Raw genomic sequence first — 13,268 nt, forward strand, 5'->3', positions numbered from 1 at the left:
CTCTCTTCCTGAAGAGAAGAATGACATTTGCAGTTTTCCATTCTTCTGGAACCAATCAAGAATCAATTGATTCTTGAAAGAACATTAATATTGCCTCCACAATCTCGTCGGCCACCACTTTCAGATCTGGGGTATATATCATCTGATCTTGGTAACTTATCTACCATCCAACCATACATAACAATATAACCATATAACAATTACAGCACGGAAACAGGCCATCTCAGCCCTTCTAGTCCATGCCGAACGCCTACTCTCACCTAATCCCACCGACCTGCACTCAGCCCATAACCCTCCATTCCTTTCCTATCCACATACTTATCCAATTTTACTTTAAATGACAATACTGAACCTGCCTCTACCACTTTTACTGGAAGCTCATTCCACAAAGCTACCACTCTCTGAGTAAAGAAATTCCCACTTGTGTTACCCCTAAACTTTTGCCCCCTAAATCTCAACTCATGTCCTCTTGTTTGAATCTCCCCTACTCTCAATGGAAAAAGCCTATCCACGTCAACTCGATCTATTCCCCTCATAATTTTAAATACCTCTATCAAGTCCCCACTCAACCTTCCACTCTCCAAAGAATTAAGACCTAACTTGTTCACCCTTTCTCTGTAACTTAGGTGCTGAAACCCAGGTAACATTCTAGTAAGTTTTCTCTGTACTCTCTGTATTTTGTTGATATCTTTCCTATAATTCGGTGATCAGAACTGTACACAATATTCCAAATTTGGCCTTACCAATGCCTTGTACAACTTTAACATTACATCCCAACTCCTATACTCAATGCTCTGATTTATAAAGGCCAGCATACCAAAAACTTTCTTCACCACCCTATCCACATGAGATTCCACCTTCAGGGAACTATGCACCATTATTCCTAGATCACTCTGTTCTATTGCATTCTTCAATGCCCTACCATTTACCATGTATGTCCTATTTTGATTATTCCTACCAAAATGTAGCAACTCACACTTATCGGCATTAAACTTCATCTGTCATCTTTCAGCCCACTCTTCTAACTGGTCTAAATCTCTCTGCAAGCTTTGAAAACCTACTTCATTATCCACAATGTCACCTATCTTAGTATCATCTGCATACTTACTAATCCAATTTACCACCCCATCATCCAGATCATTAATGTATATGATAAACAACATTGGACCCAGTACAGATCTCTGAGGCACACCACTAGTCACCAGCCTCCAACCTGACAAACAGTTATCCACCACTACTCTCTGGCATCTCCCATCCAGCCACTTTTGAATCTATCTTACTACTTCAATATTAATACCTAACGATTGAATCTTCCTAACTAACCTTCCATGTGGAACCTTGTCAAAAGCCTTAATGAAGTCCATATAGACAACATCCATTGCTTTACCCTTGTCAACTTTCCTAGTAACTTCCTCAAAAAATTCAATAAGGTTTGTCAAACATGACCTTCCACAAACAAATCCATGTTGACTGTTCCTAATCAGACCCTGTCTATCCAGATAATTATATATACCATCTCTAAGAATATTTTACATTAATTTACCCACCACTGATGTCAATGTGACTGGCCTATAATTGCTAAGTTTACTCTTAGAACCCTTCTTAAACAATGGAACAACAAGAGAAATACACTAATCCTTCTGCACCATCTCCATTTCTAATGACATTTGAAATATTTCTGTCAGAGCCCCTGCTATTTCTACACTAAACTCCCTCAAAGTCCTAGGGAATATCCTGTCAGGACCTGGAGATTTATCCCCTTTTATATTCCTTAATAACATCAGTACTTCCTCTTCTTTAATCATCATAGTTTCCACTTACGCAATTCAATATCCTTCTCCTTAGTGAATACCAAAGAAAAGAAATTGTTCAAAATCTCCCCCATCTCTTTCGGCTCCACACATAGCTGGCCATTCTGATTTTCTAAGGGACCAATTTTATCCCTCACTGTCCTATTGCTGATAATATAACTGTAGAAACCCTTTGGATTTATTTTCATCTTACTTACCAAAGCAACTTCGTATCTTCTTTTAGTTTTTCTAATTTATTTCTTAAGATTCTTTTTACATTTTTTATATTCCTCGAGCACCTCATTTAGTCCATGCTGCCTAAATCTATTGTAGATATCTCTCTTCTTCTGAACCAAGTTTCCAATTTCCCTTGAAAACCATGGCTCTCTCAAACTTTTAACCTTTCCTTTCAACCTAACAGGAACATAACGATTCTGTACCCTCAAAATTTCACCTTTAAATTACCTTCATTTCTCTATTACACCCTTCCCATAAAACAAATTGTACCAATCCACTCATTCTAAATCCTTTTGCATCTCCTCAAAGTTAGCCTTTCTCTAATCAAAAATCTCAACCCTGGGTCCAGTCCTAACCTTCTCCATAATTATATTGAAACTAATGGCATTCTGATCACTGGACCCGAATTACTCCCCAACACATACCTTCGTCACCTGACCTATCTCATTTACTAACAGGAGATCCAACACTGCCCCTTCTCTAGTTGGTACCTCTATGCATTGCTGCAAAAAACTATCCTGTACACATTTTACAAACTCCAAACCATCCATCCCTTTTACAGAATGGGCCTCCCAGTCTATGTGCGGAAAATTAAAATCTCCCACAATCACAACCCTGTGATTACTACAAATATCTGCTATCTCCTTACAAATTTGCTTCTCCAATTCTCGTTCCCCATTAGGTGGTCTATATTACACCCCTATAAGTGTTACTACATCTTTTCCATTCCTCAATTCCACCCAAATAGCCCCCCTAGATGAGCCCTCTAATCTATCCTACCAGAGCACCACTGTAATATTTTCTCTGACAAGCAATGCAACACCTCCCCCTCTTGTCCCTCCAATTCTATCACACCTGAAGCAATCCAGGAACATTTAGTTGCCAATCACACCCCTCCTGCAAACATGTTCCACTAATATCTATAACATCATATTTTCAGGTATCAATCCATGCTCTAAGCTCATCTATCTTTCTTACAATGCTCCTGGCATTAAAATAAATGCATTTAATAAATTCTCCACCTCTTACACTCTTTCAGCTCCCCAAGAATCTTACACCCCCTGATACTCTCAAATTTCTGGCATACTGCCAGTTTCTTCCACTGTGAAGTCTGATGCAAAGTACTTATTCAGTTTGTCTATAATTTCCTTGTCTAGCTATTACTTGCCTATTACTAGCTCTCCAGCATCAATTTTCAGCAGTCTGATACCTACTCTCGCCACTTTTTTGAACTTTATATATCTGATTAAACTTCTATTATCCTCTTTTGTATTATTAACTCATTTACCTTCCTATTCCATCTTTTTCTGTTTTATGACTTTTTAGTTGCCTTCTGTTGGTTGTTAAAAGCTTCCCAATCCTCTAACTTCCCACTATTTTTGTCTGTATTTTTCACTCTTTGACTTTTATGTTGGTTTTGACTTCTTTAGCAACCCACAGTTGTGTCATCTTGCTTTTAGAATACTTCTTCCTTTTTATGATGTATATATCCTGTGCCTTCCAAATTGCTCCCAGAAATTCCAGCCACTGCTGGTCTGCCATCATCTCTGGTGTTCCTTACCAATCAACTTTGGCCAAATCCTCTCCTATGCCTCTGTAATTCCTTTTGCTCCAAATTAATATTGAAGCATCTGACTGTAGCTTTTCCTTCTCAAATTACAGGGTGAATTTGATCACTTAACCCTCAGGATTCCTTTACCTTAAGCTCTGTAACTAATTCTGGTTCATTGCACAACATCCAATCCAGAATAGCTGATCCCCTCGTAGGCTCAATCTTGAGCTGCTTTAAAAAAATCTCATAGGCATTCTAGAAACTTCCCCTTTAGGGCACAAACCTGACTGTCCAAATCTACTTGCATATTAATATAACCCATGACTATTGTAACTTTGCCCTTTTGAAATGCATTTTCTATCTTCCATTGTGATCTGCAGACCACATCCTTACTACTAGTGTGGGGGGGGGGGGGGGGGATCTGTATATAACTCACATCAGGGTGTTTTTACCCTTGCAGTTCCTTAGTTCTACCCACAACAATTCTACACCTTCCAACCCTATGTCACTTTTATCTAATGAATTGATTTTGATTTTCACCAACAGAACCACACCACTTGCTCTGCCTACATGCCTGTTAAGACCATAAGACCATAAGATAAAGGAACAGAAGTAGGCCATTCAGCCCATTGAGTCTGCTCCACCATTCAATCATGGGCTGATTCAATTCATTCAGTCATCCTCACTACCCTGCCTTCACCCTGTACCGTTTGACACCCTGGCTAATCATGAACCTATCTCTGTCTTAAATACACTCAATGACTTGATCTCCACAGCCGCTCGTGGCAACAAATTCCATAGATTTACCACCCTCTGACTAAAGTAATTTCTCCACATATCAGTTCTAAATGGACGTCCTTCAATTCTGAAGTCGTGCCCTCTTGTGCTAGAATCCCCTACCATGGGAAATAACTTTACCATATCTAATCTGTTCAGGTCTTTTAACATTCAGAATGTTTCTGTGAGATCCCCCCTCATTCTCCTGAACTCCAGGGAATACAGCCCAAGAGCTGTCAGACGTTTCTCGTACAGTAACTCTTTCATTTCTGGAATCATTCTCGTGAATCTTCTCTGAACCCTCTCCAACGTTAGTATATCCTTTTTAAAATAAGGAACCAAAATCTGCACACAATACTCCAAGTGTGGTCTCACGAGTTCCTTATAGAGCCTCAGCATCACATCCCTGCTCTTATACTCTATACCCTAGAAGTGAATGCCAACATTGCATTCGCCTTCTTCACAACTGTCTCAGACCGGCAGTTAACCCTTAGGGTATCTTGCACAAGGACTCCCAAGTTCCCTTTGCATCTCTGCATTTTGAATTTTGAAACGAAGACAAGTGCGAGGTTTTGCACTTTGGTAGGACCAAACACGGTAGGACTTACACAAGCAGTGGTGTGGTTGAACAAAGGGATCTGAGAATATAGGTCCATAATTCATTGAAAGTGGCTTAACAGGAAAATAAGGTCGTAGAGAAAGCTTTTCACACAATTGCCTTCATAAGTCGATGTATTAAGTACAGAAGGTGGCATATAATGTTGAAGTTGTATAAGATGTTGGTGCAGCCTAATTCAGAGTAGTATGGGCAGTTTTGATCTCCTACCTACACAAAGGATATAATAAGTTTAAAAGAGTGCAGAGAAAATTTACAAGAATGTTGCCAGGTCTGAATGACCTGAGTTGCAAGCAAAGATTGAATAGATTATGACTGTATTCCTTAGAACATAGAAGATTGAGAAGAGATTTGATAGTGGCTTCCAAATCTTGAGGGGCATAGATTTGCTTCATGCAAACAGGCTTTTTCCATTGAGATTGGTTGGATGAGACTACAATTAGAGGTCAGGGGTTGAGGGTGAAAGCTGAAAAGTTGAAGGGGAACATGAGAGGAAACTTCTTCACTCAGAAGGTCATGAGAGTGTGGAATGGGCTGCCAGCAGAAGCGGTGCATGCTTGATTTCAATGTTTAAGGGAAGCTTGGATAGGAACATGCTTGGTAGGGGTACGGAGGGCCCTGGTCCCGGTCCTAGTCAATGGGAGTAGGCAGTTTAAAAGGTTTCTAGTTTAAAAGGAACTAGATGGGCCAAAGGGCTTGTTTCTGTGCTGTACTTCTCTCTGACTCTATAGAAAACCTCCAGCACCATGGGGAGTGACTGGTTCTCATCAATTGTCTACAGCGGTTTTATAATCACTTTAAGGTAAATTCAACTGCTACAAAGAATCGAAACTGCAGTTTTCCCTTTGATCTCACACTGGTTTTGTAATCCCTCTCCTCTGTTATTCGTAGCCAAGAGATTTTCAGGTTTTCGTTTAACCCTTGCCTGTCACAGTTCTTAATCTTGAAGTGGACTGTTGCAAACTGCCACGATAGAAGAGCAATTAGCACAATGCTGTTACAGCTCTGCGTGCTGGAGTTCAGTGTTCAATATGTAGATTGCACAGTGGTGCTGCCTGTTGGGCTGGAGGGGCCTGTTCTACACTGTACCTCTAGGAAAGTAACAATCAGTTTTTATTTTATTTAGTTTCTAATCCATATCGCTATCCCAATTACTGTTCCGTTCAGAAATCAGGAGGAAGCACTAGAGCTCATAAATGTCATATGATGGATGTGTAAATGCATTGTTATTCATAACACATGTATTTAATCATATTCATATTCACAAAGTTAATTCTCACAGCTCTATTCTTTATGCATTATGTCTCACTGTGTCTGATTACATCATTATGGCCACATTCTCAACCACATAATCTTCTACAATTGTGGCATCTGTTACAATCTTTTCCTTGGAAGTTAAAATGATCAAAGATTCAAAGTACATTTATTATCAAAGTATGCATACAGAATACAATTCTGAGATTTGTCCTCCCACAGGCAGCCACAAAACAAAGAAACACCTTGGAACCTATTCAAGAAAACTTCAGACACCTAACACACAAGAAAAGAACGAATTGCACAAATGGCAAAAAAGCAAACGGAGAGCACAGAGAATATTGAACATCAAACCAGGAGCAGAGTAGTATTCAGTTTAATTCAGCTCAGTGTTGCACCTAGATTGGGCCTTTGAGGGCCAAATGGAGAATATGTCAGTGAATGGATTGGTGCCCGTAATTGGTTGGATCCAGAGAAAACCCACACAGTCAATGGGAAGGACATACAGATTCCTTACAGAGGACACCAGAATTGAACTCTGAACTCCATGCCCCGAGCTGTAATGGCATATGCTACCTGCTATGCTATTATTCTTTATTCCAGCTTCTTATAAAACTCTTGCTTTCTTACATTACAGGAAGGGTCTGGAGGGCTTTGGAAACATTGTGGAAGATATTTACTAGGATGCTGCCTAGATTCAATGGTATAAATTGGAGAATCTTGGATTGATTAATCTGCAACTTCTGAGGATAACAAAGACCCGATGGAAGTTTATAAGATGAGAGGCATCGATACGTTTGACAGATAAAATTATTATTCTGGGGTACAAATGTCAAGGGATATTTTACATAACATCTTTGGTTCTTGAATCCATCACCAGTGCTTTATACTTGCTACTTAGTTAAACAGTCTTTCACTGGACACATGCCAACTGCAAATGGAGTAGGCTATAAATTCAGCAGGGAATTCCCCATTCTCCAGCTGTAACTTAGACACTTGATTGGAGGAAGCCCCAAAGACATGTTGTAAGTTCTGCCAATTATGCTGTTTTGTCAGGGATCCTGCTGGTAAGATAATTAGAAACTCCCCAGGAACTTTCCACACCAGTCTATTGACTAATAAACAGGAGTGATATTATCTCTTTTTATCCGGCTCTCTTACATTTCCCTGGGCTAGAAGGGGTCACAATTTCACCTTCTATTGCCTCATCATTGTGACACAGTGTGCTGTTTTAAGGTCATTCAAAAAGACCATCAAGTCAATTTCAGGTTCAAGTTTAATTGTCGTTCAAGGAAACACAAAAATACAATCATTTGCACTGTTTTTGGACTGTGTACAGCCCCCACACATCACCTCTGACGCCTTCCTCCTTGGGTTGCTGTAGCAGGCCTGAACACAAGTCCAGCTCCCCCACTATCGAGCAACTCAACGATGGGGTAGACCTGCAGTTCCTAATGTTCTTAATATCCAGATGTGTCTTGCTACTTTGAAAAACGATGTAAAGCAAGAGCAATGACTCTTGCTGAAGGATTTCAGCCCGAAACATCGTTACTACCTCCTCCCATAGATGCTGTTCTGGCCTGCTGAGTTCTGCCAGCATTTTGTGTTTTTATTAGCAATTACACCCTTGATTGGTCACAGAGCAGCCACTGTGTCGGACATGTCCGGAATTTGTGACATTTAAAAAGCACCTTAAAAATCACCCAACTACGGGAAATTTTTGGCCAACTATGGCTTCATCCCTGCTGTTCCTGAACATTTTTTAAGAGTGGAATTCCTTTTCAACTTGAATACGTTATTTCCTGAAACATAATGTTCGCACTATCTGGAGCAGAATTTGCCCTGACATAAGCTCATATAGTCAAAGTACAGCACATAAACTGGTCCTGAAGACAATCCAGTCAATGCTGAACCATCTTTGGCTCGCTTGTTTATTCTAACATGGACTGAAAGTTAGACCATCTTGTAAGAGGTCAAGTATTCTCAACTACTGGACAGTAGAATGCAGTTAATATTCCATTTGATTTTTTTTACCACATAGAGTTAATTGGGATGCAAAGGACTACTGAGAAAAACACACACACTTTGGTTTTATGTGTGCTAATTGTGAATAATTTCCTCTCATTTACAACTCAAATAGCCTTGTGTTCTACAGGGTATAACCCACTCAGGAGGGAAAACTAAAGCTTCCTTCAATTCCTTTGCTCACTGACTACAAAATAGAGGGAAATGAAGGCGGATTCATCACAAACAGCAAGAAGATTCAGAAGAGGGTAAAGTTAATTTACATCATATATCAGACTGGGTAAACACACACAAAATGCTGGAGGAATTCTGCAGGCCAGGCTGCATATGAATCCATGGACACTACCTTACGATTTCTCTTTTACACCATTTAATTATTTTTGTATTATAATAATTTCATGGGGCCACAAATCCTTAAGTTTCTCTTCACCACCATCTAAACTTCAGCTACACATATGTGTGATGGCACATATATATAACAAGGGTGCCGAAGACTTTTGCACAATACTGTAGTGATTTAATGTATCGCACTGTACTGCTGCCACAAAAAAAATCATGACATATGCAAGTGATGATAAACCTGATTCTGATATCGGTCTCTATTGTGGACTGAGAGTGGGAAGGGGACAGGGAGAGGGGAATCATGGTCAGGAAAAGGGGAAGGGAGAAGGGAGGGAGTGGGAAGCACCAGAAAGACACTCTGTAATGATCCTATAGGCTAATTGTTTGGTATCAGATGACCTCGCCTGGTGTCTCAGAGTTGGGTGTGTCTGCACACATACCATCCCGAACTCTTGGTACACGTTCTCTGCCATCTGTCCCACACCCCTCTCACAGCGCTCCACTCTCCCCACTCCCCCCACTCCCAACATCCTTTGTTCCTATCAGATTTACAAGCTCAGCCTCCTCTCCTTGTTGACAAACACAGTCGTGTCCAAAATTCTTAGGCATCCTAGAGATATATATATATATATGTGTGTGTGTGTGTGACCGAGACCTTTGCACAGTACTGTTTATAGGTCTTTAAAGCTGGGATTTCACAGGACAACGCCAACCCAAATTAAGTTATTTCAGTCAGAACTTTTTATTCCCCTTGGGAAACTCAATCCATCAAAAGCTGGTGATTCTTCTCTACAACAGGGCTATGAATCTCCACACCTCAATTATCTTATGCTGGAAAGGAATGAATCCTGGAGCATTGTTTTGACAAGTTCATAAACTGCTACTCTCAACTGATGATTTACTGACTAAAACTAAAACCAATATTTTACAATCCTGCACAATGATCTTTGGTAAAGTGTACTGTTGATTGATTGATTAATTGATGGTAACAAACCCTTTGGCCCAGGTGCTCTGGTTTACTGCCACTAATTATGTTTTTAATTTATTCTTGTTTATTTTTTCTTTAGCTTATTGAAATTCAGTATGGAACAGGTCCTTCCAGACCTTCAAACTGCATTGCCCAACAAGCCATCAGTGGAACCGTTAACCTAATTTACAATGACCAGCTAATCTACTAACTGGTACATCTTTGGACCGTAGAAAACTGTAGCACCTGGAGAAAATCCATACACTCCACATCAAGAACATACGGACTCCTTACAGATGACATGGGGATTGACCTCCGGACTCCGATGCCCCAAGCTGTAATCGCATTGCGCTAACCTTGGCACCCCAACGTTCTTAAATAAATACAATGAAAAATGGGATAGTTAGTTGGCTGAGAATATTAAGCAGAGCAGAGATAAGGAAAAATAGCCAGAATCTTTTACCAAAGGCAGGGTAGTCCAAAATTAGGGGGCATAGCTTTAATATGAGAAGAAATGATTTATTAGGGACCTATGGAGCAACATGGTGAGTACATGTAATGAGGAAATGGTGGATGTGGGTGCAATTATGATATTTAAATGACATTTGAATATGAGTAGGGAAGGTTTAGATGGAACCGAGCTAAATACAGGCAAATAGAGAGACATCCATTTCGAATAGAGATGAGGAGGGTGGTGAATCTGTGGAACTCATTGCCACAGAGAGCTGTGGAGTCCAAGAAATTGAGCATGTTTAAAATGGTTCTTGATCAGTCAAGTCATGAATGGTTACAGAGAACCAGCAGGAAAATGGGATTGAGAGGGATAATAAATCCACCATTTATGGAATGGTGGAGCAGACTCAATGGACCGAATGGCGTGACTCTGCTCCTATGTTGTATAATTTTATGCCTTAAATGGGATTTCCTCAGTTCGGTAACTTGCTCAGCATGGAAGAGTTGGGCAGTAGGGCCAGTTTCCATGTTGTATTGATTTATGACTCTCTTAAAATGAGTAGCTCACTGAGAAAGTGGCATTGGGAGTGGCTTCAATTCTAGAATAATAGAATTCAAAACCTGAAACAAATGGAGCCAGTGTTTGATTCCATTTCACCAGTTAAAGCTTCCATTCTTCGCCGATGAAAGTGACGAGGGTGATTGAAACATGGAAGCGGATGTGAGCACCGGCTGGCCTGCCCTTTCATCGCTCTGCTGTGCCCGGAAAATGTTATAGACATGGGCTACAGACATTTTTCACTCTTATGGTTTTTTTTTTACATTCTGTGTTTTTTGCCTGAACTTCCTATTTTATTTTGTGGGGTGGGGGTGGATTTGGGGGTCGATATGCCTGTTCCATTTAGTTTAGTTTAGACGTTAAGTTTCATGTTAGCACCATAAACAAGGATGAAAGGTTATCAGCCTTTTAAAGTTATTTCTCTCCATCAGTGAAATCTGTCCTTTTTTCTTTCAAATAATGAAGTGGGTCACTAAACTTGTGATGGAACTATACTGGTACAATTGCACCAAAAGCTCTGAGCTGGAACAGCGTAGCACTAACTGTTGTCAGAAACATGAAAAAATTCTGCAAAATGTGGATGTGTTTTCATGAATATCTCACCATTGTCAAAAGCAAATCAATGCTACACCTTAGTCACATGCTCTAGATGGATAAAATTTGTCTTCACAGTTCAAAGTCAAGTTCAAGGTAAATTTCAAAGTTTGAAAGTTCAAAGTAAAATCTATTATCAGAGTACACAGATGTCACCTCATATAACCCTGAGCTTCTTTTTCTGTGGGCATACTATAGAACTGTACCTGTAAACAAGATCAATGGACAACAAAGTGTGCAGATGCGGATAATAAATAAATACCAATACATAACAAAAATGAGATAACAAGATAAGAGTCCTTAAGTGAGTGTAATTGTCCTACTTAGTTCAAGAGCCTGATGGTTGATGATTTTGGGGTAGTTTAGATTGCACATTTAGATGTAGATGTATCATAAAGATTTTTACTCCTCGTGTATGTGAAGGATGTAAGAAATAAAGTCAATTCAACATTCAACAGTTCAACTGTTCTTGAACCTGGTGGTGCAAGTCCAGAAGCCCTTGCACCATCAAGATGATGGTGTTTTATGAACTTTTATTATCAAAATAAATATGTAATGATCTACAATCCTGAGATTCATTTTCTTGTAGACATTCTCAGCAAATCTATAGAATAGTAACTATAACAGGACCAATGAAAGATCAACTAGAGTGTAGAAGACATCCATGACCTCCTCTACTGTCAAGATGAAGCCACACTGAGGTTGGAGGAACAACACCTTATAAACCGGCTGGGTAGCCTCCAACCTGACGGCATGAACATTGACTTCTCTAACTTCCATTAATGCCCCTCCTCCCTTTCTTACCCCATCCCTGATATATTTAGCTTTTCTCCCCCCTCCTCTTTTTTTCTCTCTCTCTGCCCATCACTCTGCCTGTTATCCATCTCCCTCTGGTGCTCCCCACCCCCTTTCTTTCTCCTGAGGCCTCCCGTCCCATGATCCTTTCTCTTCTCCAGCTCTGTATCACTTTCGCCAATCACCTTTCCAGCTCTTAGCTTCATCCCACCCCCTCCAGTCTTCTCCTATCATTTTGCATTTCCCCCTCCCCCCACTACTTTCAAATCTTACTATCTTTCCTTTCAGTTAGTCCTGACGAAGGGTCTCGGTCCGAAACTTCGACACCACTTCTCCCTATAGATGCTGCCTGGCCTGCTGTGTTCCACCAGCATTTTGTGTCTGTGTAGATGACAATACACTGTTCAAATGCAAATATAAATAAATAGTAATAAATAACAAGGACATGACATAATGAGAGGTTGAAAGTGAGATCATTGGTTGTATGGACATTTCAATAAAGGGACAAGTGTGTGTAGCTATCCCCTTTTATTCAAGAGCCTGATGGCTGAGGGATAATAACTGTTCTTGAGCCTGTTGGTGTGAATGTCAAGGCTGTTGTATGTTCTTCTTGATGGCAGCAGTGAGAACAGAGCATAGCCTGGGTGGTGAGGATCTCTGATGATGGAGGCTGCTTTGCTATAACAGTGTTTCATGTAGATGTGCTCAGTGGTTGGGAGGACTTTACCCGTGATGTACTGGGCTGATCCACTACCTTTCTGGTCAAAGGCACTGCTGTTTCCATATTAGGCCGCAATGAAGAGTTGGACGCCATGGTAATGTAGTGGTTAGTGAGACCTTACCACAGCTCGGGGAATGGTAATTCAGAGTTCAATTCCAGTGTTGTTCTGCAAGGAGTCTCTATACATTCTCCCTGTGGAATGTATGGGCTTTCCCCATATACTCCGGTTTCCTGCCACAGTTCAAAGACATACCGGTGAGGTTAATTGGCCATTGTAAATCGTCCCATGATTGGATTAGGGATAGTTGAGGTTGTGGAGTTGCTGGGGAAGGGCCAGAAGGGCCTACACGGTGCTGTTGCTGACAGATAAATGAAAAAAGCATTGGGCTTGGGCATTCTGGTTCACTCCCGGCTGTTTCTACAGTCACAATGGGCTCCGACTTCCAAACTGGTGGTGAGGATGAACTCATACACGTAGCCGCAGTCAGCTCCATCATGGGCGCTCGCCTCCCCAGCATTGCAGACTTCTTCAAAAGGCAATGCCTCAAAAAGGTGGCATGTATAATGAAGGACCCCCATCACCCAA

Source organism: Hypanus sabinus, chromosome 2 (assembly GCF_030144855.1).
Source record: "Hypanus sabinus isolate sHypSab1 chromosome 2, sHypSab1.hap1, whole genome shotgun sequence".
Classification (NCBI taxonomy): Eukaryota; Metazoa; Chordata; class Chondrichthyes; order Myliobatiformes; family Dasyatidae; genus Hypanus; species Hypanus sabinus.